At 44.7% G+C, this 25,070-nt stretch overlaps 1 pseudogene; it reads right to left on the bottom strand.

The window, feature by feature from the left end:
* Nucleotides 1–25,070, bottom strand: part of LOC138301708 (STE20-like serine/threonine-protein kinase) — a 207,081-nt pseudogene that overhangs the window by 70,043 nt on the left and 111,968 nt on the right.

Raw genomic sequence — 25,070 nt, forward strand, 5'->3', positions numbered from 1 at the left:
TCCTTCTGATTTGAACCTTGCACCGACATTCCTAAGAGGTTCTGTGGCCAGTGTAATGGATTATTTTTTGGTGGATGTGCGTCTCTGGCCGTTGCTGCGCGTCTCTGGCCGTTGCTGCTAGACATGAGGGTAGATTCAAGGAGCGAGAGTGATCACTTCCCACTGCTGCTTACCCTTTCTGGGAATATCGTTGGTAGAACCTCAAATACGCAACCATCAATGGTCCCTCCCCCTATTTTAAACAATGTTAATACAAAGGTGAGGTGGCCCAAAGTTATGTCAAACCCCTATTTGCTACGTGAGATTTATCAAGTGTTTTTAGATAATTTGTCAGCTTACGAAGACCTTGAGCCTGAAGCCATTCCACTTCTTGATATTCACGAAGACATGATGGTCAAATTTCAAAGTGTTTTTATAAAAAGGCAGCCATGGTAAGCCGGCAACACGGGGTTTCGTCTAACAGTAGATGGTTTAATGATGTATGTATGAGGGCTAAGACTGAGCAAAAAAAGGCCATGAAGGCCGGGACCCCGGGGGTGATTAAACAAGCAAGATGTATGTATAAAAAGACAATTTTACAATCAAAGAAAACTTGGGAAGATGTTATTTGGCAGGATTTGTTAGATGCTACAAAAGCAAACAACAATACGCTTTTCTGGGAACTGTTGACTAAGCACGAGAGAGGGGGTAGGTCCAATCTAAGGAACCATATCCAACCCGGAACCTGGGTGGAGCACTTCACTCTCCTTTATGAAGGAACTATCTCCACTGGGGCTGCTGATTGCGATAAAGTGGGATTAGGCCCCCTTATTTTACCAAATGCTAACCTTGCCACTTCTCCACCTGATGGGAATCTATATAACTCTGAGAGTTATATTTGTTTCTCCTTAGAAGAAACTGCAGATGCTATCAACTCTTTGAAGTCAGGAAAAAGCCCCAGGTCCCGATAAAATTCCAGGCGACCTTTACAAATCAGAGTTATCTATATGGACCTGGTATATTAACCTACTGTCAAATAAAATCACAAAAGGAGGACAGATCCCTGAGACGTGGAAGGGTGCAGAAATTATCCCAATCTATAAAAAGGGTAATGTAAATCTTCCAATCAATTACAGACCGGTCAGTTTAATCGACAACTTACAAAAAATCTTTGCCAAACAGCTGCTAGTTAGACTATCGAGCTGGGTGACGGAGCAGCAGATCCTTTCACCGCTTCAGGCAGGGTTCCGCTCTAGAGTTAGCACGGTTGACCAGGCTTTTAGGTTGTCCGTGCTACACTGGAAATACGTAGTCCTGGCAAAGCAAACTTTATATGTCGCTTTTGTTGATCTGCGCTCTGCTTTTGATTTGGTCCCAAGAGATAAGCTTTGGGGAGTGTTACACAAATAGGGGCGCCACCCGATATTATCCATCTATTGATACGCATGCATGAAGGCACATACGTGCAAGTAAGATGGGGCAATCAAGGAGAATTGACTAACAAATTTCCCATTAAAAGAGGTGTCCGTCAGGGATGTGTGCTTGCACCACTTCTGTTTTCTTTATTCATCAACAAGGTGGTCCAAGAATTAATGACATGTCAGAATGATGCTCCCACCATAGTCAATCAGAAAATCCATATTCTCCTTTTTGCGGATGATTCTCTATTGATTTCAAAAACCCCTATGGGTTTGTAAATTCTTGTGGACAGATTTAAATCATTCTGCTGGAATTTTGGTCTAGAGCTGAACTCAAAGAAAACGAAACTGATGGTGCTTCGCTCTGGCCCTCGTAAGAAATGTACTATGAGGTTAGATGGAGCTATTTTGGACCAGGTTAGCTCCATTGACTACTTGGGTGTGAGACTTACAGATTCCCTCCTTTGGGAGGAACAAGTTGGCAAGAGTGCTGGGCTTTTGCAACATCGGGCAGCATCCATATTGCGCCTTTATAGGAATACGATCACTAAAGTTGTGTCTCCAGCAGTAAAGATTTACGTGGCTAAGGCACAGGGTGCTGCTGTTTACAGCGCAGAGATTTGGGGCATGTCAGATAGCAGCAGGATAACCAAAATTAAGAATAGCTTTGCACGGGCTTTATGTGCTTGCCCTACTAGCACCCCATTAACCCCCCTATTTTTAGACCTAGGGTTTAAACAAATGGCTGACCTAATTATTTTACGGCCTCTATTATATTGGGTGAGGTTTTGGATAGTCCCCGAACTGGCCATATACAAGTCTTCGTTATTAGAATTGTTAAAAAGCCCTAACTCTATGTCCATCCCATGGATTAAACACGTATCCAGTTGGTTTTGTACGCTGGGATTGAGGAACTTTTGGGAGAATCCCCAGCAACTTGTGAAGTCCCATGTAAAAGCACTGAAAGGAGCTTACTGGTCCCACATATGTAATAATTACATTTCCCAAAAATCAAATGGTCATTTAACTAATTTGTTTATTGATTTCAAATGGTACCCAGAGTTCGAACTATATCTAGATATAATACCTGATTTACTAGGCAAAAGTCTGTATGCCAGATTTCGATTCGGAACATTACCTTTGAAGGCCCTGACGAGCAGATGGGGACCTAAGTTAAGCTCTGATATTTGACCTGCATGTGGCACTTCTTCCGAAACAGTAGAACCTTTTAAGTTTTTTTGTCCCGCTTACTCAACCCCAAGGTTTAAATGGATTCGCAAAATCTGTCGGGAATTGAACTTAAGGAAATATGTTTTAGCTTTGAGAATTTTAAAAAGCTATAATTCAAATGTGACAATTTATGCAGTAAGCAAGTTCTTAGTAACGGCATGGCGCATACCCATCTTTTATTTACAATGATTTGAAATTGTTCTAAGTCGGGCAAACATGGATTTTATTCTTTTTAAATTTCGTATGATATTATGATGTTTATTTATATTTATATTGTATTGTATTGTATCGCTTTGATGGTCTGTTGGCCGAATAAAGCTTATGTGTGAATGAACAAACAATCTGCTGTACAGTTGCGTTGAGAGGGTCAATGTTTTTTGGCTGGCAGTAGCAGACAAAGCGTTTCCACTTTGCTCCATAACATTGTCTAGATGTGGGTCCACACGCTTCTTTAAGAATGTCGATACATTTTTGCGGTAGTTGTAAATATCCAACTTCTATGACCGCAGGGGCCATATTGCTAGGTTTAGTGACTTGGGTTCTGGATGTCTTATTTGTCCTTGATTCTGTGTTAAAAGGTCTGGCCTGATGGGGAGCTTCAGGAGTGGAACTAGTGAGAGAAACAGAAGTGTTGTGAACCATGGCTGGCAAGCCCACGTTGGAGCTACACATATCACGGTGAGGGAAGATTGTTTGGGTTTCCAAACTAGGAAAGGAATGAGTGGAAGAGGCGGAAAAGCATAAGCAAATATCCCTGACCAACTCATACATAGGGCATTGCCCTTGGATTTAGGGTGATGCTAGCTGGATGCTAAGTTCTGGTGTTTTGAGCAGTGGCGAATAGGTCTATTTGAGGTGTTTCCCACTTTAGAAAGTACTGTTGAAGGACTTGTGGGTGGAGTTCCCATTCGTGGACTTGTCGATGCATCCTGCTGAGTAGGTCTGCCAATTGATGGTCCATTTCTGTGAGATACAGTGACACTATGCGAATGTGGTGATGAATTGCCCATTTACATAGTCTGTGCAAGATGGGACAGCTGAGATGAACGTGTCCCCTCCTGTTTTTGAAGACAGCACATGGCAGTCGTTGTGTTTGTATGTACTAGCACTACTTTGCGTGGGAAGTGTGGAAGGAACATCTTCATTACATAAAGACTGCATGAAATTGCAGGTGATTGATGTGTAAGGACTGTTGAGTGATATTCCATAGGCCTTGCACTGAGGCTGTGGAGATGAGCTTCCCAACCGGTCTGTGAAGCATCTGTAGTAACAATGACCTGAGGCACAGGATTGAGAAAGGGCTGCCTTTTGATGAGGTTTGTGGTATTCCACCACTGAAGAGACCGATGAGCTTGGCTGTCCAACAACACTAGGTCTTCCAGTTGACCCTGTGCCTGAGACCATTGACGAGACAGACAGTGTTGAAGGGGATGCATGTGAAGTCTGTCATGGGGTACGATGGCAATACAGACTGCCATCATCCCTAGCAGGCGCATGAAAGTCCTTACTGTGCATGACTGGTTTTCTGTTAACTGAGGAATCAATGAGTGAAAAGTTTGAAAACAGGCTGGGCTGGGGAAGGCTAGCCCTAACTGTGTATTGAGAATGGCACCTAGATAAGGTTACATTTGAAGCGGTTAGAGATGGGATTTGAGATAACCGATTGTGAATCCCAGAGTGTATAAGAGATTGATTGTGAGTGGAGTATGATGTTGACATTGTTGTAAGGTGCTGGCTTTGATAAGCCAGTCGTCCAAGTAAGGGAAGACATGAATGTGTTGTCTTCTGCGGTGTACAGCAACTACTGCAAGGCACTTGGTGAATACTCTAGGAGAAGTTGTAACCCCAAAGGGTAAGACCTTGAACTGGTAATGTTTTCCTGCCATCACAAATCTGAGGTATTTGCTGTGTGCTAGATGGATGGTAAAGTGAAAGTAGGTGTCTTTTAGAACTAACGCTGTCATAAAATCACCTTGTTGGAAAAGGGGAACGACATCTTGAAGAGTGACCATATGGAAATACTCTGATAGAATGTACTGGTTTAGTGGTCTGAGATCTAGAATTGGCCTGAGTGAACCGTCTTTGTTGGGTATAAGAAAGTATACTCCAGAACCTTGATGTTTTAACAGGACTTGCTCTATGGCTCCATTGAGGATAAGAGACTGTGCTTCCTCTTTGAGAAGCGTGAGATGTTCTTGTAAAAGTGTTTTGAGTGTGAGGGGGTTTGTTTGGTGGAGTGGAAATGAGCTCCAAACAGTAATTATTTCAGATAATGGAAATAAACCTCTGCTCGTGGTGGTGTCTGCCCATTGTAGGTAAAAAGTTTGAAGTCTTCCCTCTGCAGGAGTGGTGTGTAGCGGTAGAAGGTGGAGGCAGTCATCGTCTTAAAAATACCAGGACTATCACTGTTAAACCATGTGATAAAGGGGGTGGTATAGCTATTCTAGACACCAATTTGTATATGGACAGTATGGAAAACATGTTGCAGTGTCCGGTCTTTTATAAATCTATACCAGGCCACCCTGAAATCAAATTGAAGAGATCAATCAAAACTACGAATCTAGAAGCATTAGAAGCGGGCGTTATTTGTAAGAAATAATTTGATTTTTTGACTCCAGTCCATACTAGAATCTCGATTATCTATGGTCTACCTAAGATTCACAAGGACGCCAGTAATCCACCTATGCGTCCGATTGTATCCACCATAGGCTCGGCCATTGAGCCATTGTCAAAGTACGTTGATACCTTTCTGAAACCGATGGTAGCCCTTTTACCATCTTACATCAGAGACACAGGCCCCTTCATTTCTAAGATTGAGGGCCTGCAATGTAGACCTGATGGGGAATATCTGGTGACCATGGACCTTGAGTCTTTATATACGAATATACCCCAGCAAGAAGCCATTGATGTTGTAGCACTATATCTAAACAGACGGGGAGATGATCCAGCATTGAGTTTCATTCTGAAATGTTTGGAAACTGTACTATTTAATTACTACTTTGATTTTAATGGCAAAATGTATCATCAAATCAAAGGAGTCAGTATGGGTGCTGCCTGTGCACCTAGTGTGGCGAACCCATATGTGGGAGCATTCGAGGACAAGTTCATTTACAACTAAATGGCCCCTTTCTATGAGAATGTGCAGGCCTGGAGTAGATTTATTGATGATGTTTTCTTCATTTGGAAAGGCAGTGAAGACCAACTACTAGAATTTTACAGTTGGCTCAATCTGTGTGACAGCAACCTCAGATTTACGATTAAATACGACCATCATTTGGTTGAATTCCTGGATGTGTATATCAAACACTATCAAGGGCACTTGCTTATGACCCTATACACTAAACCCACGGCTAGGAACACGCTGCTTCACTTTGATAGTTTCCATCCCCGTAACCAGAAGCAGTCTATTCCTTTTTCACAATTCCTGAGACTCAGGAGAAATTGCACCAGCATGGCAGACTTTTTGAAACATGCCGCAGATCTTACGTGCAAATTTGAGCAGATAGGTTATCCGATTAGAACCATCAAAGATTCCTTAAAAAGAGCCAAGTTTTACAACCGTGAGGCCCTGTTTTCAAAACAACGATGCAAGACCAGTGACCGGCTAGCCTGTGTGATTCACCATTCTACCCTGAATAATCAAATCAGGGGTATTATTAACAAAGAATGGCACATTTTGAATTCCAATACTGAAGCGGATAAACTTGAAAAACCATTGTTCGCTTTCAGGAGGAACAAAAACCTACGGAACCATTTGGTGAAATCAGCTACCAATTTTGTATCTACTTTTGGCCAAAAGTCACTAACAGGATCTAATCCAGTTACGGGCAATTACAAATGTGGCCAATGCCACGCCTGTGACTCAGCCATTGTTGCAAAAGAGTTTACATTCAATGACAAGACTATCCCATTTATGGACATGACTAATTGTAGATCTAAAAATGTAATTTACTTGATTATTTGCCCCTGCAACCTGGGATATATAGGTGAGACCTCCAGGGAATTTAGAACTAGGCTATCGGAACATAAATCTGCGATTAGGACACAAAAGATCAATGCCCCCCTAGTTGCTCATTAGTTATCTTTAAACCACAAGGAGGTAGATATCAGGTGGATTATTCTTGAGAAAGTACTGACAAGAAACGATGTGGACCCTGAAAAACAAAGGAAAAAGAAAGAAGTGTTTTGGATTTTTTCTTTAAACACATACGAGAATGGCCTGAACGAAGATCTCCCTTGGAGCAATGCCATCTGAGTACTTATGTACAGGATTGCCTGAGGGGTCAATAATTTTCCAGGTGCCTACCACAGGGTTGCTTTGTGCTCTCCTGTAGTGGCCCTTTATCTTACTTTGAAGTGAATTCTTCACTTTATACGATAAAACTGTTTTCGGTTCTTTCTTATAAAACCTTATGTTATCGATTTGTATTATATACACGATACGTACTGTATTTTACTAACCCATTTTGTGCCTACCCTTGGGACATTGAGTACCCTGTACTTTGACGTTCCAAGATGGCGCCCACTGTTTTGGGCGTGCTGGTAAGTGATATCTACTCTTTGGTTTGATTTAGAATTGGCCATTATTTTTTATATTTTTTATTTTTGGTTATTTCCTTTTGCCACTACTATATGGCTATGACTCTACAGTTTGATTGTACCTCTTATTCTCTGTAGATTTTGGCATATTTCATGCTGTTTTGACGGTTCTAAGATGGCGCATGTTTGACCATTTCCTTAGATGGCCCCTACTGGCCTGTTTCTATGTTCATCGCATCACCTGTGGTGATTTGGTTTAAATAGGAGGCAGCTGGGGAAGTACGGGTTATTGCTCCTCGAGAGATCATCGTGCTGGTCATATGTCCTGGATCCTGCTGATACTGGTAGGCTAGCTTTGCTGAACCTTTGTGGATTGAATTATTTTATACCGTCTGGATTGTGTCATTTCTATCTGGCTCATGACTCCCCCCTGTTCCCTTGCAGTTAGCAAGTTGTTCCCTACCAGTTTGGTATCCTTGTGGGTTTCCCCTGTGGATTACGTTTTTTAAACCATGTGAATTTGTAGGTAAGTCTGTAGTTAGCGATTGTACATATGAGCAGATTTTTTCTTTTCTATCCTGTGGACTTTTCTGCCCTGTGCAAGCTAATGATTTCATTATGTTTGCTTTTAGAGTGAGAAAGCATAGCTTCATTTAGCTATATCCATGTGTTAGTCCTTCATTTTGGACTACAAATTTGAAGTTGGAGAGTGTTTAATCCAGCCTGTAAGGGATATCTAAGTTCTTTCATATCTAAGGTATTTTATCTTATTTTAATATAAACAAACTAGTCTTTTACTATTCTTGACTAGATTCTCTCGGTGGTAATCCAACACTTTTAGGCTATAGGTGATTCTATTTCTGCACTTTATCTAGTATTTTGCTGGACACTAATGGTGCTTTCCTTGGATCTTTAGATTTATTTACCTTTATTAAGCATTGGTTTTATAGATTTTGATCTTGGGCACTTTATCGGTGTTTTTTCTTAATTAAGTCACTTGAGTTGGTCTGGTTGCAAATCTGACATGATTCGAGCCTTCCCCCTTTGCAAAGAATTGTAATGAATAATTTTGATGTTTCTTTGATAGGCAGATTACAAGATGTACGTATGCCAATTATACTGAATCATAAAGTCCTGATGAAGGTGTATTTATATTTTTCTTCACTCACCGAAACGCGCGTCGGCTTGTAAATTGGCATGTCTTGAACATTGGCATGAAGTGTTTGAAATTGGCAAATTTGAAGCCCTGACCAGGATTGGCTACCATCAGGCCTGTAACACGAGAATTTGAATCAGGAAATTATAACCTAGAAATGGCTGTTATTATGTTGAAATTTATACAATCCAAACTACAACGCATAATTGTAGCATCAAAGCAGTAACTTTATTGTGCGGTTTAAATATCCTCTCATGTATTAGGCGGTTGTAAATTTGTATGTATATTATTTTGTGATTTTGTTGGTTCTGTGTTATTTGTTTATTTTTGCGTATTTACTGGTATGTTATTTATGTTTTCATATATGTATGTTTCATTTAGGGTAGGGGGTTGTATTATAATTTTTTTGGTTGATTCTATGTTGATTATATTATGTGCAAACTGAATGTTTAATTAGCTATAATAAATATCTAAATTGAAATATATTGTATGTTGTATATTTGAATTTAAGATTTCCATTCCTATGTTTGCTATGTTAATGGAGAGTAAACTACGTTATACTCATATTATAAGAAAGTATACTCCAGAACCTTGATGTTTTAACAGGACTTGCTCTATGGCTCCATTGAGGATAAGAGACTGTGCTTCCTCTTTGAGAAGCGTGAGATGTTCTTGTGAAAGTGTTTTGAGTGTGAGGGGGTATGTTTGGTGGAGTGGAAATGAGCTCCAAACAGTAATTATTTCAGATAATGGAAATAAACCTCTGCTCGTGGTGGTGTCTGCCCATTGTAGGTAAAAATGTTGAAGTCTTCCCTCTGCAGGAGTGGTGTGTAGCGGTAGAAGGTGGAGGCAGTCATCGTTTGGCAGTTGAGATGGAGCCTCTAGAATTGGATGTCCTTCCTCTGCCTCTAGTATTGTTCCCTCTGTCTGAACCTCAATAAAATCCCTTTGTGTAGGACTGAGAGGTAGTCTCGGCTTGTATGGCAGACTGGTCCGTAAAGGATGACCTAAACCCTCTTGCGAAGCCTGGACATCGAAAACTGCAACATTGTGTTGCGGCTTGGAGGGCTCCCATTGCTTTAGTGGTTTCACTATCTTTTTTTAGTTTTTCTAAAGTTATGTCGACTTGTGTGCTGAAAAGGTGCTCCTTAACAAAGGGCATGTGTAAGACTGACTGCTGAACGTCCGGTTTAAATCCGGAGCATCTAAGCCGAGCATGGCGTCTAATAATGACGCTAGTATTAATGCTGCGTGCAGCTGCATCAGCAGCATCTAATGAGCACATGATGTAATTGTTTGTGATGGTTTGCCTTTCTGCTACAATTTCAGAACCCCTTTTTTATGCTGCTGAGGGAGCTACTGAAGGATCTATTCCATGGCATCCTAGTGCAACCTGCCAAAGTGTGCCAGTAAAGCCCGCAATGCACCAGTGGCTGGCTGCCTCCTGTGCGGCCCTTTTGCCTGCCACATCTAACCTTTAGCTTTATCGGGGTTGGAGGGGAATGTCTCCTCTGTAGATTGACTATTGGCTCTTTTGCGTGCAGTTGACAGGACAATGGAATTTGGAGATATTTGCAGTTTTATAAACAAAGGATCAGTGAGTGCAGCATTATATTTTTTTTATCAACTTGGGGAGTGATAATGCGTGCTCATACTGGCTTCTTGAAGATCTCATCCACATGCCTAAGCATGCCTGGGAGCATTGGCAGGAACTGACTTTTTCAAGTGTTGTGACAAGGGTGCCAAACAGAAAGTCATCCTCAATAGGATCTGTGTGCATTGTTACATTATGAAATGCAACTGCCCTAGCTATGACTTGCCCGTATGAGGTAGACGCTTCAGGTGGTGATGGATCTGGATCATTAGGTGTAATAGGATCCGGATCATCTGTGTCCCAGGAATCCTTGTCATCTAGCATGTCTCCTAAATCCTGTGTCCCATGTGGGGGAAACTTTAGTGGTGGAGAAGGAGGTGGAGGTGGAGTGGATTGAGGAGAAGGCTATGGAAAAGGTGGTGCTTTATGTCCGCTAGCCTTCTTTGGAGGCAAAGAGGTGTCAGGCGCCTCATGAAGTAAATTTCCTTTTTATAGAGACGGAGGTGATGCTAGAATATGACCTGTTCCCTCTGAAGCCGGCATTGATGGGCGTCCATGGCTTTTAAAATTGGTTCCTCCAGTGAAGGGGTGGTAGAAAACTGTCCAGAATCCGCAGTAGTGGAAACGTTTTTTTTTTTTTTTTGGCTCTAAATTTATTGGTCGGGCGGTGGTGTTGGCACCAAAACAGCGGAGGGTAGTTTACTGGTTGGTACTGAAGTGGTCGGCACCGAAGCAGGGTGTTCAGCTGGCCAGCTCAATGCTGAGGTGGTGCTTATAGACCCAGAGGTCGATGCCAAAGTTTTTCAGTGCCGAAAGGAAAGGCAGGGCATCCGAAACAGTTTCTTGGATCCAACCATGGCCGGAAGGCAGTGGCGGACCAGTGACCTCTTTAGATGTGGTTTCCACAGTTTTGGTTGTGGGTCAGGGACCCTTGTACTCATGGTCTGCGCTGACGGCAATTCCTGGCTCTCGATGTCGGACTCAATGTCGGAGTCAGAGTTTTGGAATGAAAAGGCCTCCTCTAAAAATCAGGCTCTCTAGAGGTAGCTGTGGATGAGCAGCCAAGGCTTATCTAGGAGACATGCAAAGCTCATGCAAATCCACTGTAGTCACACATCACTTACCCATATGAAAGAAAACACTCAGTTGTACAAAAATAAAGGTACTTTAGTTTTGGTCACACAATACAACAAAGTACTAGAAGGGCAACCCTCCAATAGGAAGTAAGTAATACTATATACAATAGGCATAGAAAAGGTTAGAAAACAGTGCAAATACCAATAAGCAATAGTGACCCTGAGGGAAGCCCAAACCATATACTAAAGAAATGGAATACAAACACAGGACCCCCACCTAGGTAAGTGGAATGTGTAGAGGGGAGCTGGGAGTACTAGAAAACAACAAAGGTAAGTAACACAGTACCTCCCCAACCCCCCCAAATTGACCAGGAAAGCAGGAGCAAATCACTGGAATTTCCCCCAAATCACCCAAAAGGAAGAAAAAGAAGAAAAGAAGACATCCAGACAAGACTGCAAGAAACCAGCGGTGGATTACTGGAGAGAAAACCTGTGGAGAGTGGGGACCAAGTCCAAAAGTTACTATGGAGTCCAGGAGGAGTAGGAGCAACTACCCACCCAGCTGTACTTGCAGGAGTTGGTCGACTGTGAGGAAGATAAGGTCAGCACTGCAGTCCTGGAGTCAGAGAAGAGTTCCTGATGGATGCAGAAGATGTCCCACGCTTGAGTGAAGATTGCAGATGGGTGTTGGTGCAGGACTTCCACCAACAAGCCTTGGCAAAGGAAAATTCGCAGTTAGTGAAAAAGTGGTGCTGCCTGGGACCAGCAAGGCAAAGGAGAACTCAACCCCAGAGGGGGAATCAGAGGGGACCCTTAGTGACACAGAGCGCCCACAGAAGCGGAGGCAGCACCCACAGGAGTCCCACAGAACGGGGACACAAGTCGCAGAAGGAACCTACGCAACACTACAGAAAGGGATCCACGCCGCAGGAGAACCACACAGAGGGCTGTGCATCGCAGAAAGGAGTGCTGGGGACTGGAGCTACACGTCGCCTGAGGATTGCTTGGAGGAGATGCAAACAAGTCTTGGCAGCTGCAAGAGATGCGATGCACAGGAGTACGGTCCTGCCAGGGAAGGCAAGGGCTTACCTCCACCAAAGTTGGACAGCTGGCAGAGAGGACTATTCCGGACCACCACCTATGATGCAGGATCTACGCAGCTTGAGATGAGGGGAGATCAACGCAGACGGTCATCATTGCAGCAGGTGCCTGCAGATGCAGATGATTGACTCCTTCACTCAAAGGGAGATTCCTTCTTTCTTCTAGTGCAGACTGAAGACACGCCACCCTCAGTGGATGCCCAGCAGGTGGAAATGTTGCAGTTGCTGGCAGTAGCCCTGGAAACAATGTAGAAGAAGAGTTCTTCTTGTTGGAGGCAGATTGTCGGGTACTGGAGGGTCCAGTCGCAGTTCCGGAGGCCAGAAGTCGAAGTGAGGGTTGCAGCGGAATCCTGATGGAATCTTGCGAGCTAAATCTCAGGACCCACCCAAGAGAGAGACCCTACATAGCTCTGAAAAGGGGATAGGCCACCCAGCCAGGTAAGCACCTATCAGGAGAGTAGCTCTGACGTCACCTGCCTGGCCACTCAGATGCTCCCAGAGGTCCTTTCCAACCTTGGGTTCAGGATGGCAGAACCCAGGGACTCTCTGGAGGAGCTCTGGGCACCACCCCTGGGATGGTGATGGACATTGTCCAGTTTTGCACCAGATCAGGGACTGGGGGTCCCTGAATTGGTGTGGAATGGTTTATGCACAGAGGGCACCAAATGTGCCCTTCAAACCATACCAGTGGCTTGGGGAGGCTACCCCTCCCAAGCCAGTCACACCTATTTCCAAAGGGAGAGGTTGTTACCTCCCTCTCCCAAAGGAAATCCTTTGTTCTGCCTTGCTGATCGAGCAGCAGGAGGGCAGAAATTGGCAGCAGCTTGGGCTGCCCGGCCAACCCTGTAAGACTGGTGGTAGCAATGCTGGGGGTCCTCTAAGGAGCCCCCAGACTGCATGGAATCATACTTCCAATACTTGCAACAGTATTAGGGTATGAATCCGACATGTTTGATACCAAACATGCCTAGGTTTGGAGTTACCATTATGGAGCTGGACATAGGTAGTGACCTATGTCCAGTACATGCATAAAATGTCATCCATGCACTCACAAAGTCCAGGAAAATGGAGCTGGAGTTCTTGGGGGCACCTCTGCTATTGCACGCTGGCTACACTGGCAGAACACTTTGGATGGGCTCCCTACGGGTGGTATAATACATGCTGCAGCTCATAGGGATCCCCTCAATCAATCAGTGTTTGTTAAGCGCAACTACTCACTTGTGAGGGTCTCAAGGCCCTGATGGTGGGGGTGGTTGGCGTTGGGGTGGGGGGGGCGGTGCGTCTATCTCTGTGGTGGTTCTTTGAACAGCCATGTCTTCAGCTCTTTTGTGAAGTTGATGAGAGGTGTAGTCTGTCTGAGGTGGGGCGTAGGGCGTTCCAGGCTGTGGTGGCGAGGTAGGAGAATAAGTGCCCCCCTGTTCCTGTTTTTCTGATGCGGGGTACTTCGGCGAGAGAGAGCTGAGCTGAGAATAGGGTCCTGTGGGGTACGTGGAAATTGAGTTGCCTATTCAGGTAGCCTTGTCCACTGTCGTGGAGGGCTCTGTGTGCGTCGGTGAGGATCTTGAAGGTGATTCTTTTCTCTATGGGCAGCCAGTGGAGTGTGCGCAGGTGCTGGGAGATGTGACAGTGTTGAGTTAGGTCAAGGACCAGTCTGGCGGTGGCGTTCTGGATGTTCTGTAGTTTGCTGTGAGTTTCTTGTTGATTCCAGTGTAGAGCACATTGCCGTAGTCCAGTCTGCTGATAATGAGGGCGTGTGTGATGGTCTTTCTGTGTTCGAGGGAGATCCGTTTGAACGTCTTGCATAGGAGGCGAAGGGTGCAGAAGCAGGTGGGTGCGACTGAGTTGATTTGGCGGTCCACGCTGAGTTTGGAGTCAAGGATTATTCAGAGGTTGCGGGCAGGCCTCCGAGGGTGGGGGGCCACCAGGAGTTGTTCCATGCGTCTAGTTGAGGGCCCATAATGAGTACTTCAGTTTTGCCTGCGTTGAGTTGTAGGCAGCTGCTTTTCATCCAGTTGGCGACTGCTCCCATGCCTTCGCGGAAATTTTGTCTGGCTGTGTTGGGTTCATTGGATAGGGAGAGGATGAGTTGGGTGTCATCAGCGTAGGAGACGATGTTGAGCCCATAGTTTCTGATGACAGCGGCTAGAGGGGCAATGTAGATGTTAAACAGCATTGGGCTGAGATAGGATCCCTTGGGAACTCCGCAGGTGGTAAGTGTGGGGTCTGGTGGGGGAGGTGTTACTCATTAAGGAGGAAAGATCAGATCCAGTCGAGGGCCTTGTCTCAGATGCTAGCCTCGTGAAGTCTGCATATCAGGGTTGTGGGGTCTTCGGAGTTAGACTTGTGGACGATGGTGATTTCACCCCCTCCCCCCCAGGTGGCTGGGGTGGTCTTTCCAGGTGATCTTGTATCCTTGTGGAATGGAAATGTCTGGGCCAGAAGTGGTGTTGGTCTCCAGGTTTCGGCGAGGAATGCGACATCTGGGATGGTGCGGTCAAGGAGGTCCCATATTTCCGTACCGTGTTTGTGGAGGAAGCGGATGTTGAGGAGGATTTATTTCAGGATTTTCGGTGTGGGTGTGTTGTTGCAGGTGGGTTGTGCCGGGTCAAAGGTCTTGGTGGTGGTGAACGATTGGCAGCAGCGGAGGCAGCCGAAGGGTCCGTCTGTGTTGCCGGTGATGAGGGCTTGCAGTTGTTGTTGCCTTCTGGATTGAGTGCGTGGAGTGCTGCTGGCATGTAGAGGAGGCGGGTGGGGGTCCTGGTCATGGGCGCGGATGGGCTTGCCTTTGGCGCGCCAGCGGCCACCATTAAGTAGGGAGAGGGGGAGGAGAGGACAGCTGGGAGGCGGGAGTGGGAAAAACGGTGCGAAAAAGGGGGTGGGGCTGTGGGGGGCAGCAGCTGCAGGGAGAGGGAAGAGTGAAAGTTGGGAAAAAGAGTGAAAGAGAAATGAGAAAGAATGCGAGAAAAATAGGAACATGAGAGTAAAAAGCATATGAAGAGAGGAATACGATAGAAAAAGCACAGAAAGCGCAAGAGCACAATGCAGCAAGCAGAAAAGCACGAAAAGGAGAAGACAGAGAAAAAGAGGCTGAGGGCCGGAGGGCAACCTAGAAGAACAGCAAAACTCTTCCACTAGACACCAGGGATGAGACACAGGCAGGAGCCTGTGGGTGGAGGAGGGCCTCGAACTTCTGACCGAGGTCAGAGTTCAACAGACACGGGCTGCACTTACTGGAGGAGCTACACTGAGGCAGAACAGTTCACTGACTAGGTCAGTGAGGTTGCTCTCCCACCTGCAGAACACTTTGCATGGACTCCCTACGGGTGGTATAATACATGCTGCAGACCCTAGGGATCCCCTGGTACCCCAATGCCCTAGGCTCCTATGTACCATATACTAGGGACTTACATGGGGGTACCAGTATGCCAAATGTCGGAAGAAAGAGTACAGATACCAACATTTACAGGAGAGAGCATAACCACTGGGGTCCTGGTTAGCAGGATCCCAGTGAACACAGTCAAACACACTGACAACAGGCAGACAATTGCCACACATGCCATCTAACACACACACACAAAATCAGAAGGACGACGAAGATGACCATGAAGAAAAAGAAAGATGTATGTGGCACAAGGCCAGACAATAGAACATGTGAAAACAAATCAAAGGTTTTGAAACTAGTGCCCTCATAAGAAAGACAGATTATGCTCCCTACTTGTCACATATAATAGACAGAAGAGGGGCACTTGGAATAGAAGAGGTACCTACATCACCAATGGAAGCAGACCATTAAAAATAGGCAGAAAGCCATCTCCCACTGCACCAATGGGAAAGGACATCTGTAAAAAAAAAAAAACAGCAGTAGAATCCTTATTGACACAAGGAAGTAAACTACTTCCATAAGAAGCACTTAGCAAGCTCCCAGTAGGGAACACGTACTCATAAGAATGGCCAAAAGCCCACACCAATTGCTCCGAACAGTAGGGACTGAAAATGACTCCAACACAAGGAAGAACCCCATAGAGAGCACAATCACTCAGACAACCCACCTGTCAGCAAAGTACAACAGAACCCCCCTTTTTTAGAGGAGCTGGACTCAAACAGGGTATGAAGAATAAGGAAAACTGTCCACTATAGTGGTAAATAGAAACACAACGCCTGCAATTCAGGAGCACCACCTTGAGTGCTAGAACATAAGACGAATAACACCTGCGAGGAGAACGAACACCACAGCGGGTGTCACACTATAAACAAGAAGCACACCACTGTAAAGGCGGTAAAAAAAAAAAAGAAAAAAAAAACTCAACAGGGGAAAAAAATACAACTGCCCTTGAACAAAGGAACCAAGCCAGAGGAAGACTGTACCACGAAGTGGCCTTAAGTCTCAGTTCCACCATGTGCATCTCTACAGCGGCGTAAAGCCTAGTCGGCATGCATGCTAAAAAAGGAGGTCCCAAGTAAATATGCCTGCACAGCTTCTCAGAAATAAGAGGAACGCAACCACGCCCTTCTTCGCAGAGCTACCGAAGAAGACATAATCCTTCCAACAAAATATGTGGTATCCATACCACATCTGATACTAAGCTTGGTAGACTGCTGACAATCCCATACAAAGGTGTTACAGCATTTCTAGCCTCATCAGTCAGAGAAGACAAAATGTGCTCTAATGAGTCCCCCAAAACGTGGATGAAGCGAGCAAGGACACAAAGTATTGACTGAACCCAAGGCAGAACTAGATGAAGCAAAAATCTGACAACCAAAAGCGTCCAGCAAAAGGAGGGGTAGGCCTATAAACGGCATGCAAGGACAAGTAATAGTCCCACATCTGGACCAGAGTTGCCCCAGCGTTGGATAAAGTGGGAAACACAGCGTTGACTCCAAGGCAGACTCTTCCTCAGAGGAACAGTGGAGCCGCACTGGGGCATTGAAGCCAGAGGAGGATGCGACTTCGATCACAGGTGAAGCTTACTGTGAGATGTCGCAGGATCTGGAGACTTCAAAGGATCCGTAGGTGAGCGACTCCTAGAACGGTCACCAGGATGAGCTGTGGAAGAATAAGCACTTTGACATGTCTGAGGGTCCTGTGAAGACTGCGACGCCCGCGCCACCAGGAGCTTCAGCAGCTTCCATAACGCCTTAGGCCTCAACTGTTGTCAGGTGTCGCAATTTTCGGTGTCAGTGCCTAAGCACCCCCTACAAACAGTATGGGGGTCTGTGACTGACATTTGTCGAGCACAGGACACAGATGGCTTAAAGCCAGGAGGTATTAACACTGTTCCAGGGTCAAAAACTCCAAAAGGGAAGGGCCAAAAATGTCTAGAGGTAACTGCTTCTCCGGATCTGCGTTGCTGCAAGGAAAATTAGAAAATGACATCAGCGCATCAGAGGCGGGATTATATGGACTCCGCCGATGTCATGTCCATAGGATGATGTTAATACGGAGTCGGACAACACTCTCTACTGATGCGCACAGGTACTGCTGAAGATTTTTTCCAAAATCCAGTATGGCACCTGGGGAGATTTCTAAGATAAGGAATGTGCGGCTAGTTGACTATCAGATTGGGAATTTCTTCACTTACAATGTTTGGCATTTCAAAACGAAACAGGTGTTCATTGACCCACGTCCCCAAGTCAGTTCATATCGCTGTGCGGAAACACCACACTTCTTACAAGTATGTGGGTTTTGGAAATGGCCCTTTTTACAGGGTAATCCAAAACGTTTTGCCTTCTTCCTCCTATTTTTTCAGATTTGTTTTTGCTGGCTTATTGTCTCTGCAAGTGCTCCCTCTGTAAATTGTATGATGATTGAGTTATTCATAATTGGCCTGCAGCACAGATTGTGCCACCCACATAGAGTAGCTCTGTGAACATGTCTCAGACCTGCCACTGCAGTGTCTGTATGTGCAGTTTTAAACTGCGAATTCGACTTGGCAAGTGTACACACTTGCCAGGCCCAAACCGTTCCTTTTACTACATGTAAGGCACCCCTAAGATAGGCCCTAGGTAGCCCCATGGGCAGGGTGCAGTGAATGTTAAAGGTGGGACATATACTGATGTGTTTAACATGTCCTAACAGTGAAATACTGCCACATTTGGTTTTCACTGTTGCAAGGCCTATCTCTCTCTCATAGGTTAACATGGGGGCTGACTTTAAATAACGTTTAAGTGCAGTTTCCCTTTGGAAGTAGACTGAGATTTGGAGTTTGGGGTCTCTGAACTCACAATTTAAAAACATATTGTCTTATAAAGGTGGTCTTTAAATTGTCTGCTTGAAAATGCCACTTTTAGAAAGTGGACCTTTTCTTGATTAAACCATTCAGTCATGAGGCAGAGGCTTGCTTGTGTATTCCACACTTGGGTCAGACTGACAGATGGACTGTTGTGAATTCCCTCTAAACAGTGACACAAAGGGAGCTGGGGTGTAGCCTGCATATCCCGATGAGTCGCCGGGGCTAGAGTAGAGAGGGAGGAGCCAAAACTTACACCTGAAAGGGCTGTGCCTATCCTCACACAATGTAGTCTCCAACACCGTGGTGTGTGCCTGGGGCCAGGCCTGGGCAAGGCAGGATCTTGTCAACAGCAGAGTTATTCCTTTGAAGTTTGCCTACTTCAAAGGCAGAACTGGATAAAAGTAGTGGGCCCAAAACCCCAGATTCTGAGACCACTTCTGGATCAAGAAGAACCTTTGCCAAGGAGAGCTGGAGGAGGAGTACTGATCTCTTTGCTGTGTGTGCTTTGCTGGGTTGGTCTGCAGTTGCTGCTTCTGCCTTGCTCCTGCTTGTGAGTCTTTTCCAAGGGTTTGGAGTAGAGCTTGCCTCCTGTTGGAAGTCTCAGGATAGCAAACACTTCAGCTTCATCTGCCTACAGTACTGGGAACTGTGTGTTTTGTGCTGCAACAGACAACAAATCACTGTGATGCCGTCAACACAGCCACCTGACTGCACTGTGACCTGACAACATCATAAGGAGATGTGCCCTATTTCGCACCGCACCCCTGGTCTCACTGACGCCGCCACCTGATGCGGTCAAGGAGCCGCTGCTTGCACCGTGACCTGTGGGCCCCAGACTGCGCAACGCCTTGTTCACACCGCAGCCTTGGCATCACTGACGATGCTGCTCCACGTTGACACCAACGCCGCTGCCTGCACTGTGGCCTGAGGACACCGCTTGTGAGCTACACGAAGCACCGTCCCATCCAACACCACAGTTCCAGTCCACCAACACCATCAACTCCATGGTCAACAGACACCCCTGTCTGAACCGCCACCCGTGGGCACCACAAGGAGCCTGCCGCGCTCTGCACTGCCGCCTTGGACCTACTCACAACAGCGTTTCAGCAACAACAACGCTGCCGCTGCCTGCATAGTTACCTGGAAACACCGTACGTCACACCGCGGCCCTGGTCTCACTGACACAGTCACCGAACCGCTACCTTCACCGTGACCTGTGGGCACCACACGTTGCATCGTACCGTTTTGCACCGCAGGCCCAACGTCATCCACACCAGCGATCCTGGCTTCCTCATCAGCCCGGAGTTCGATCTGCAATGTGTGTGACTTCAAGGGCCCGATGACCCCTGCACCGACCTCCGGAACGGACACCAGCGACACCACACTCCAGATGTCATTGTGGGGATCACAACGCCCTACATTTCCAAGGTACTGTTTGCAGGTCTTCCCAACACTGTAGCTGGCCAGTGACGCCACGGCTGGTTGAAATGTTGAATTTGTTGTTCACGACACTGTGATAACCCCAGACGGAGCTATTGACTTCAAGGAAATGGATGTTTGAGTTAATGCTTTCAAAATTATTAATGTATGTTGGATTTTTCTTGTTTCGGTCTTGTTTAAGCATCTTGAATAAAGAGTTATCGCTTTTTAGCCATTTTCAGTTATCTCCAATTCCTTTAATCAGTTAAATTTTTTCTACGATGTTTGATCACTTAATCCCATTGTTACTGTTTTTGAAATATTCTGTTTAGCAAACACCTCTCTTTTTAACTAACCCTGGTGTGTACCATTATGATCTTTAGTTCTTAATGATACTCTTGCTTCGTAGGGGTGTTACTTATTACACTGCACACATTTTCTTCAAAGATAGCCTTGTTCAGCTAGCCTGAGATAGGGGATCTGGAAAGGCTAAATTAAGTCTGTTAAATTCAGTAGCCTGGACAGTGGGTTATTTTCCAACAGGCCTGCATCTCACAGTGTGTGACAAATTCTCATGCACCATAAACAGTGTAATAATTTGTACCTCAATTATATTACAATGAGGATAACAGTCAATGCAGCTCGGGGTTTTCTTACATTCAAAAATATTTTGGACAAGTACCTTTGTGCCCACTACAAGAGCAACCAGACACAGTGCAAACTAGCTCCTTGGGCACCTTATTTATGCTGTACAGCTTAAACTAAATAAAGAAAAGAAGTGTGCCTACAAACCATTGGGATATCGAAAGAACAATGGATACCAATAAGACTTACACAAAAATAAAGTTGTGAATTTCACTGCATCTACTGCTGACACGATGCTGTCGATTATTTTAAAATGAAAGCCTTAACAAAATGAATAACGGGTTAAGGGAATGAATAATTAAATCACAATGAAAACAACTACATACAATTAGACAAGCGTAATAGGAGGTGTGTGTTTACAAGGTGAATATAATTTGACATTTCTCTTACACTTAGACATGAACATATGTGTTAGTAAGACCTTGAATTGGGGAGCATACTTTATTGTATTTTAGCTACAAAAAATTAGTCTCAAGAAAACAAGGAGGTGGCTGAAGAAAAATTTGCATTTCTTGAGTTGACCAAAGTTGACACTTCAGATGAAACTCTACAGAAGTAGTGAATCGCTCTGAATCAGTTAGGGTAATACTAGTGCATACTGCCATACACACAAGGTTGGCAAAAAGGAAGACGACTGTAGCACCGTATTTCACATACCTTTTCATGTCTTTTAAGGAGCTGGTGCCTTTGCATTAAGTATTGATCTTTAAGTTGTTGTTTGAGCAGCTGGTGTTTCTCCTGCAAATGTCGTTCTTCTAACTCCCAAATTGCAGCTTCTTGGGCTACAAGCAAAATAAGCATACACACTTGGTATTAAGTAAATTATTTGTGGCTGGTAACATAAATCTTATTGTGAAAATAGATCAACACATTTTGGTATCCCTTATGTGTTGGAGGATACCCTGCTTCAGGAGGAAACTGTAATTTCAGTGTGAGTCGGGGGTTACAAGAGTTGCTGAAGTGTCCGCACCTCCTGGGTTCATACATGGATATTTCATCAGGAAAAGAAGTGAACAATAAATTGGGGAAAACTGCAGAAATCCCTGTACAAACTCTGAATTTCGTAGATATTCTCAGTTCAAGCAACAAAACTTGTAATTTGAAGCAACATCCAAACAAAGCAAGGAATTAATATTCTCTGTAGTATCATTAATTTCTAGATGCACACATTCCTACCTGTTAAGTTAAAAACTCTTAATAAGCACCCTCAACTCTTAATAGATGTGTACATCACCGCAGTGAAAAATAAGAAAAATATTTGTTTCACCATCCTTCAATTAAATCAAAATGGTAAATTGTGCCTCTGGGTGGTGTTCAAATCCACTTCCTTTCGACAATGAACACTGTCACAGACACCGCCGGAACAGTTTCACCTCCTTGTAAGTTCCCCTTTGTACAGGAGCAGAATGTCCATGTACAGGAAAGGCACAGTCTAGCTGGTAAGGGAAATAGCCTTTTCAAAGCTGGCATTTTGACACAATGCCTTAACTAACCTTTTTATTTATTTTTAAACTCACAGGCCATTTTGCTCCCTGTAACATGAGGAAAAATGTTTCAGCCAGCCCTTACATGACTCAGAGAAGTAGTCCCTTGTCAGAGGTTGGACAACAAAAAAATTATAAAAAGAGGGAGGGTAGGGTAGCTGTGGTTAGGTCAGCTGCTCTGTAGGAAAATAATTTTTGTGTGTTGCTAATGACTCTAGCCACATTTGACAAATCTCGGAGGTGATACTTTGCGACTAGTTTGTACATGGACAGTTTCAGGGCGATCCATCAAGTGGGGGCTGCGAAAAAGGGGGGGGTTCAAAAATGCAAAATCCACATGCTTTTTCCATAGACTTCTTTAGGCAGAGCTACAGCAAAAACTGCTTAACAGAATTACACCAAATTTGGCAGGAAGCTAGATCTTGACCCACAGGTTATCCTATTTGTGATTTGGTGTACAACTGTTCAGTAGTTTTTGAGAAATGTAGGTAAATAAATTACTGTACATCTGGACAGATGGGTCTGCAAGAAGCCAGAGAGAGTCTTGTGGAAGTGCTAATTTAAAAACATAGTGCTCAGATTGGCCTACGGAGCCTTTTTTCTGCGGGATTCAGGGTCAAGCAGAGAGTGAGGGCTTTAACTGGCTGCCAGCAACATGAGAAAAATGTTGCTGGCAGCCATTACAGGACTCAGGGACCTGCCATTTTCCAGGCTGATGAATGGTGTGTTTTCTGTACAACATTGAAAAATGATCTGAAATCCTTGATGGAGATTAATGCATCCTGGAATTATTAGAGTGCAATTTCTTCTGTAGTTCCTGTCCAAGACAGTGGGTTATTTCCTGTTGCCCCCTGGCCCGAGAGCAGAGTCCATGGATCTCCTTTGTAATTGCTGCAGAGTATGAAGTTGCGGCAAATCACCTACAAGCGCCACCTATTTGGCCTGCCGCTTCTGGGTAGTAATAACATGGAATGATGCTGGCTCTGGGTGGGATAGTTAATGGACCTAGCCACAGTCCAGGCCCTGCTTTCAACCCCCTGTGCATGGCAATAGGCCGTGAGCAGTGTGGGGTTGGCTGCTTGTGAGAGGTTTGCTGCTGTGTTCCGCCGTGCACAGTCAAAGAACGTGCGCAGCAAGGGGGGGCTTTACGTATGGTAAGGAATATGCTACTTCTCCTGTAGGGATGTGTTTGTGGCATGTAGAGCTGTAGATTCACATGCTCTGCATACTCCTGCCATCTAGTGCTGGGTCCATAGTGGTGCAAGTTGTTTTGCTTCTCTGATATTGCACATCGGCTCCTTTGTCAGATTGTTTTCCCGCAGGCAAGTGAAAAAGGAGTGACAGAAAGTATAGAAAAAAAGAAGATGCCCATGCAGTGTATAAATACACATGTACAAATGTATACAAGGGTATAGTAATGGCAATGGCCACAGGCATCCGGGAAGGAGGGAGGGCGCATGTGAATCTACAGCACTACATGCCATGAACAGATGCCTACAAGGTAAGTAGCATATTCCTTTCAAAGGCACGTGTGGCTGTAAATACACATGCTCTGCACAGCCTGTAAAGCACTCCCTCTAGAAAGCGGTGGGTGGCTAGTCTGTAGAAGTTGCAGTTGTCTGCAAGAGTGTTTGCAGCACAGCATGACCTACAATTGGCTTGTTGGAGTGTGAGAACATCCACAAGGTAGTGTTTTGTGACAGTATGTGGTGTTGACCACGTATTAAAAACTATGAAAAACCGGAGCTGTTAAAAATAATACACTGGGCATCCACCATAAGTTTTTTGTTGTGGTATTAACATTTATAAGGAGCCTGGCTTGATTTGTTCTCTCCTCATCCCACACAGAGCTTGCTGTTATTCAAACTAATTGCCACTCGTTTACCCCCTCTTCTGAGCCGGGGAAAGCCCTCGCCTAGCTCCAGCTCACCTCCTCTTAAATGGACAGTCAAGCTCTGATAGATACACTGCTAAATAGAGGCCAATAATTCAATACAGCTTATCTGTATTGGAGCTGCTATTAAATCCATCAAGCAGTAAATATAATCTGAAGTCAATGCAAGCTTCTATCTCTTCCAATTTGATGCATATCTGTAAAAAGCCTGAACAGTCACTGTATTGTGTAATCCAGAGACAGGTGTGCCTCAGACATTTTATTGACTTTTTCCTTTTACGTCTCGCCTGAGACATATTATACAATGACAGGCCATACCATACCATACAATAACAGTTTGTACCGTACTGTACAAAGACAGATCATACCATACAATGACAGGCCATACCATACTATGCTATACAATGACAATCCACAAGCCATAACATACCACAAAATATGACAGGCCATACCAAAAACATACTATATTATAAAATGTCAGGTCATTCCAAAATATACTCTATTATACTATGACATACCATCCCATACCATACCAAAACATACTAAAACTATACGACAGGCCTTAACATACTATACTATATCATACAATGCCAGACTATAACATACAATACAGTGACAAGCCAGAACATACTATATATACACACACACCATACCATACCACACTATATGACATGCCCTACAATACCATAAAAAGGCCATACCATACAATGACATGTCATACCATATCATACTATACTATACAATAACATGTCATAACATTCTATACAATGACAGACCATTCCATACTAAACTCTTCAAGGACCTGTCTGAGACCGGTGCATCATATAAGTCCCATGCATCCGGGTCATCCGGTGTCATCCCTGTGTGTGTTGGAGACTGCATTGGGGGTGTTGCTACCGGGGACAGCTGTGGTGAGTGCAGTGGAGAAGGCTGTGGCAAAAACCTTGCTGGTGGTGTACTGTCTCTTGCCACCTTTGCCTTTGGCTGCATTTCCGACTCCTGAAATGCTGGCTTTCTTTTTATTTTTATTGGAGGAAGAGTTTGAATTTTACCAGTCTCTTTCTGGATGTGCAGCCTCCTTTGAGTATGGTCTGGCTCTCCCATACTTAATTCCTGCTCAAATCTGTGCTCTTGCATTTGAGTGGAAAGTCCGTGCTCTTCTGTGTAGGAGCCTGTTTTCGGCTCTGAGACTGCCTTTTTCGACACCGAAGGTTTCGGAACTGTCTTTTTTGGCTCTGAGGAAACCTTTTTTACTTTGGGTGTATCGAATTCTCGGTGCCGAGATGGTTCGGAGCTGGTTTCTCGA

The sequence above is a fragment of the Pleurodeles waltl genome, chromosome 6, assembly GCF_031143425.1.
Source record: "Pleurodeles waltl isolate 20211129_DDA chromosome 6, aPleWal1.hap1.20221129, whole genome shotgun sequence".
In the NCBI taxonomy this organism is placed as follows: Eukaryota; Metazoa; Chordata; class Amphibia; order Caudata; family Salamandridae; genus Pleurodeles; species Pleurodeles waltl.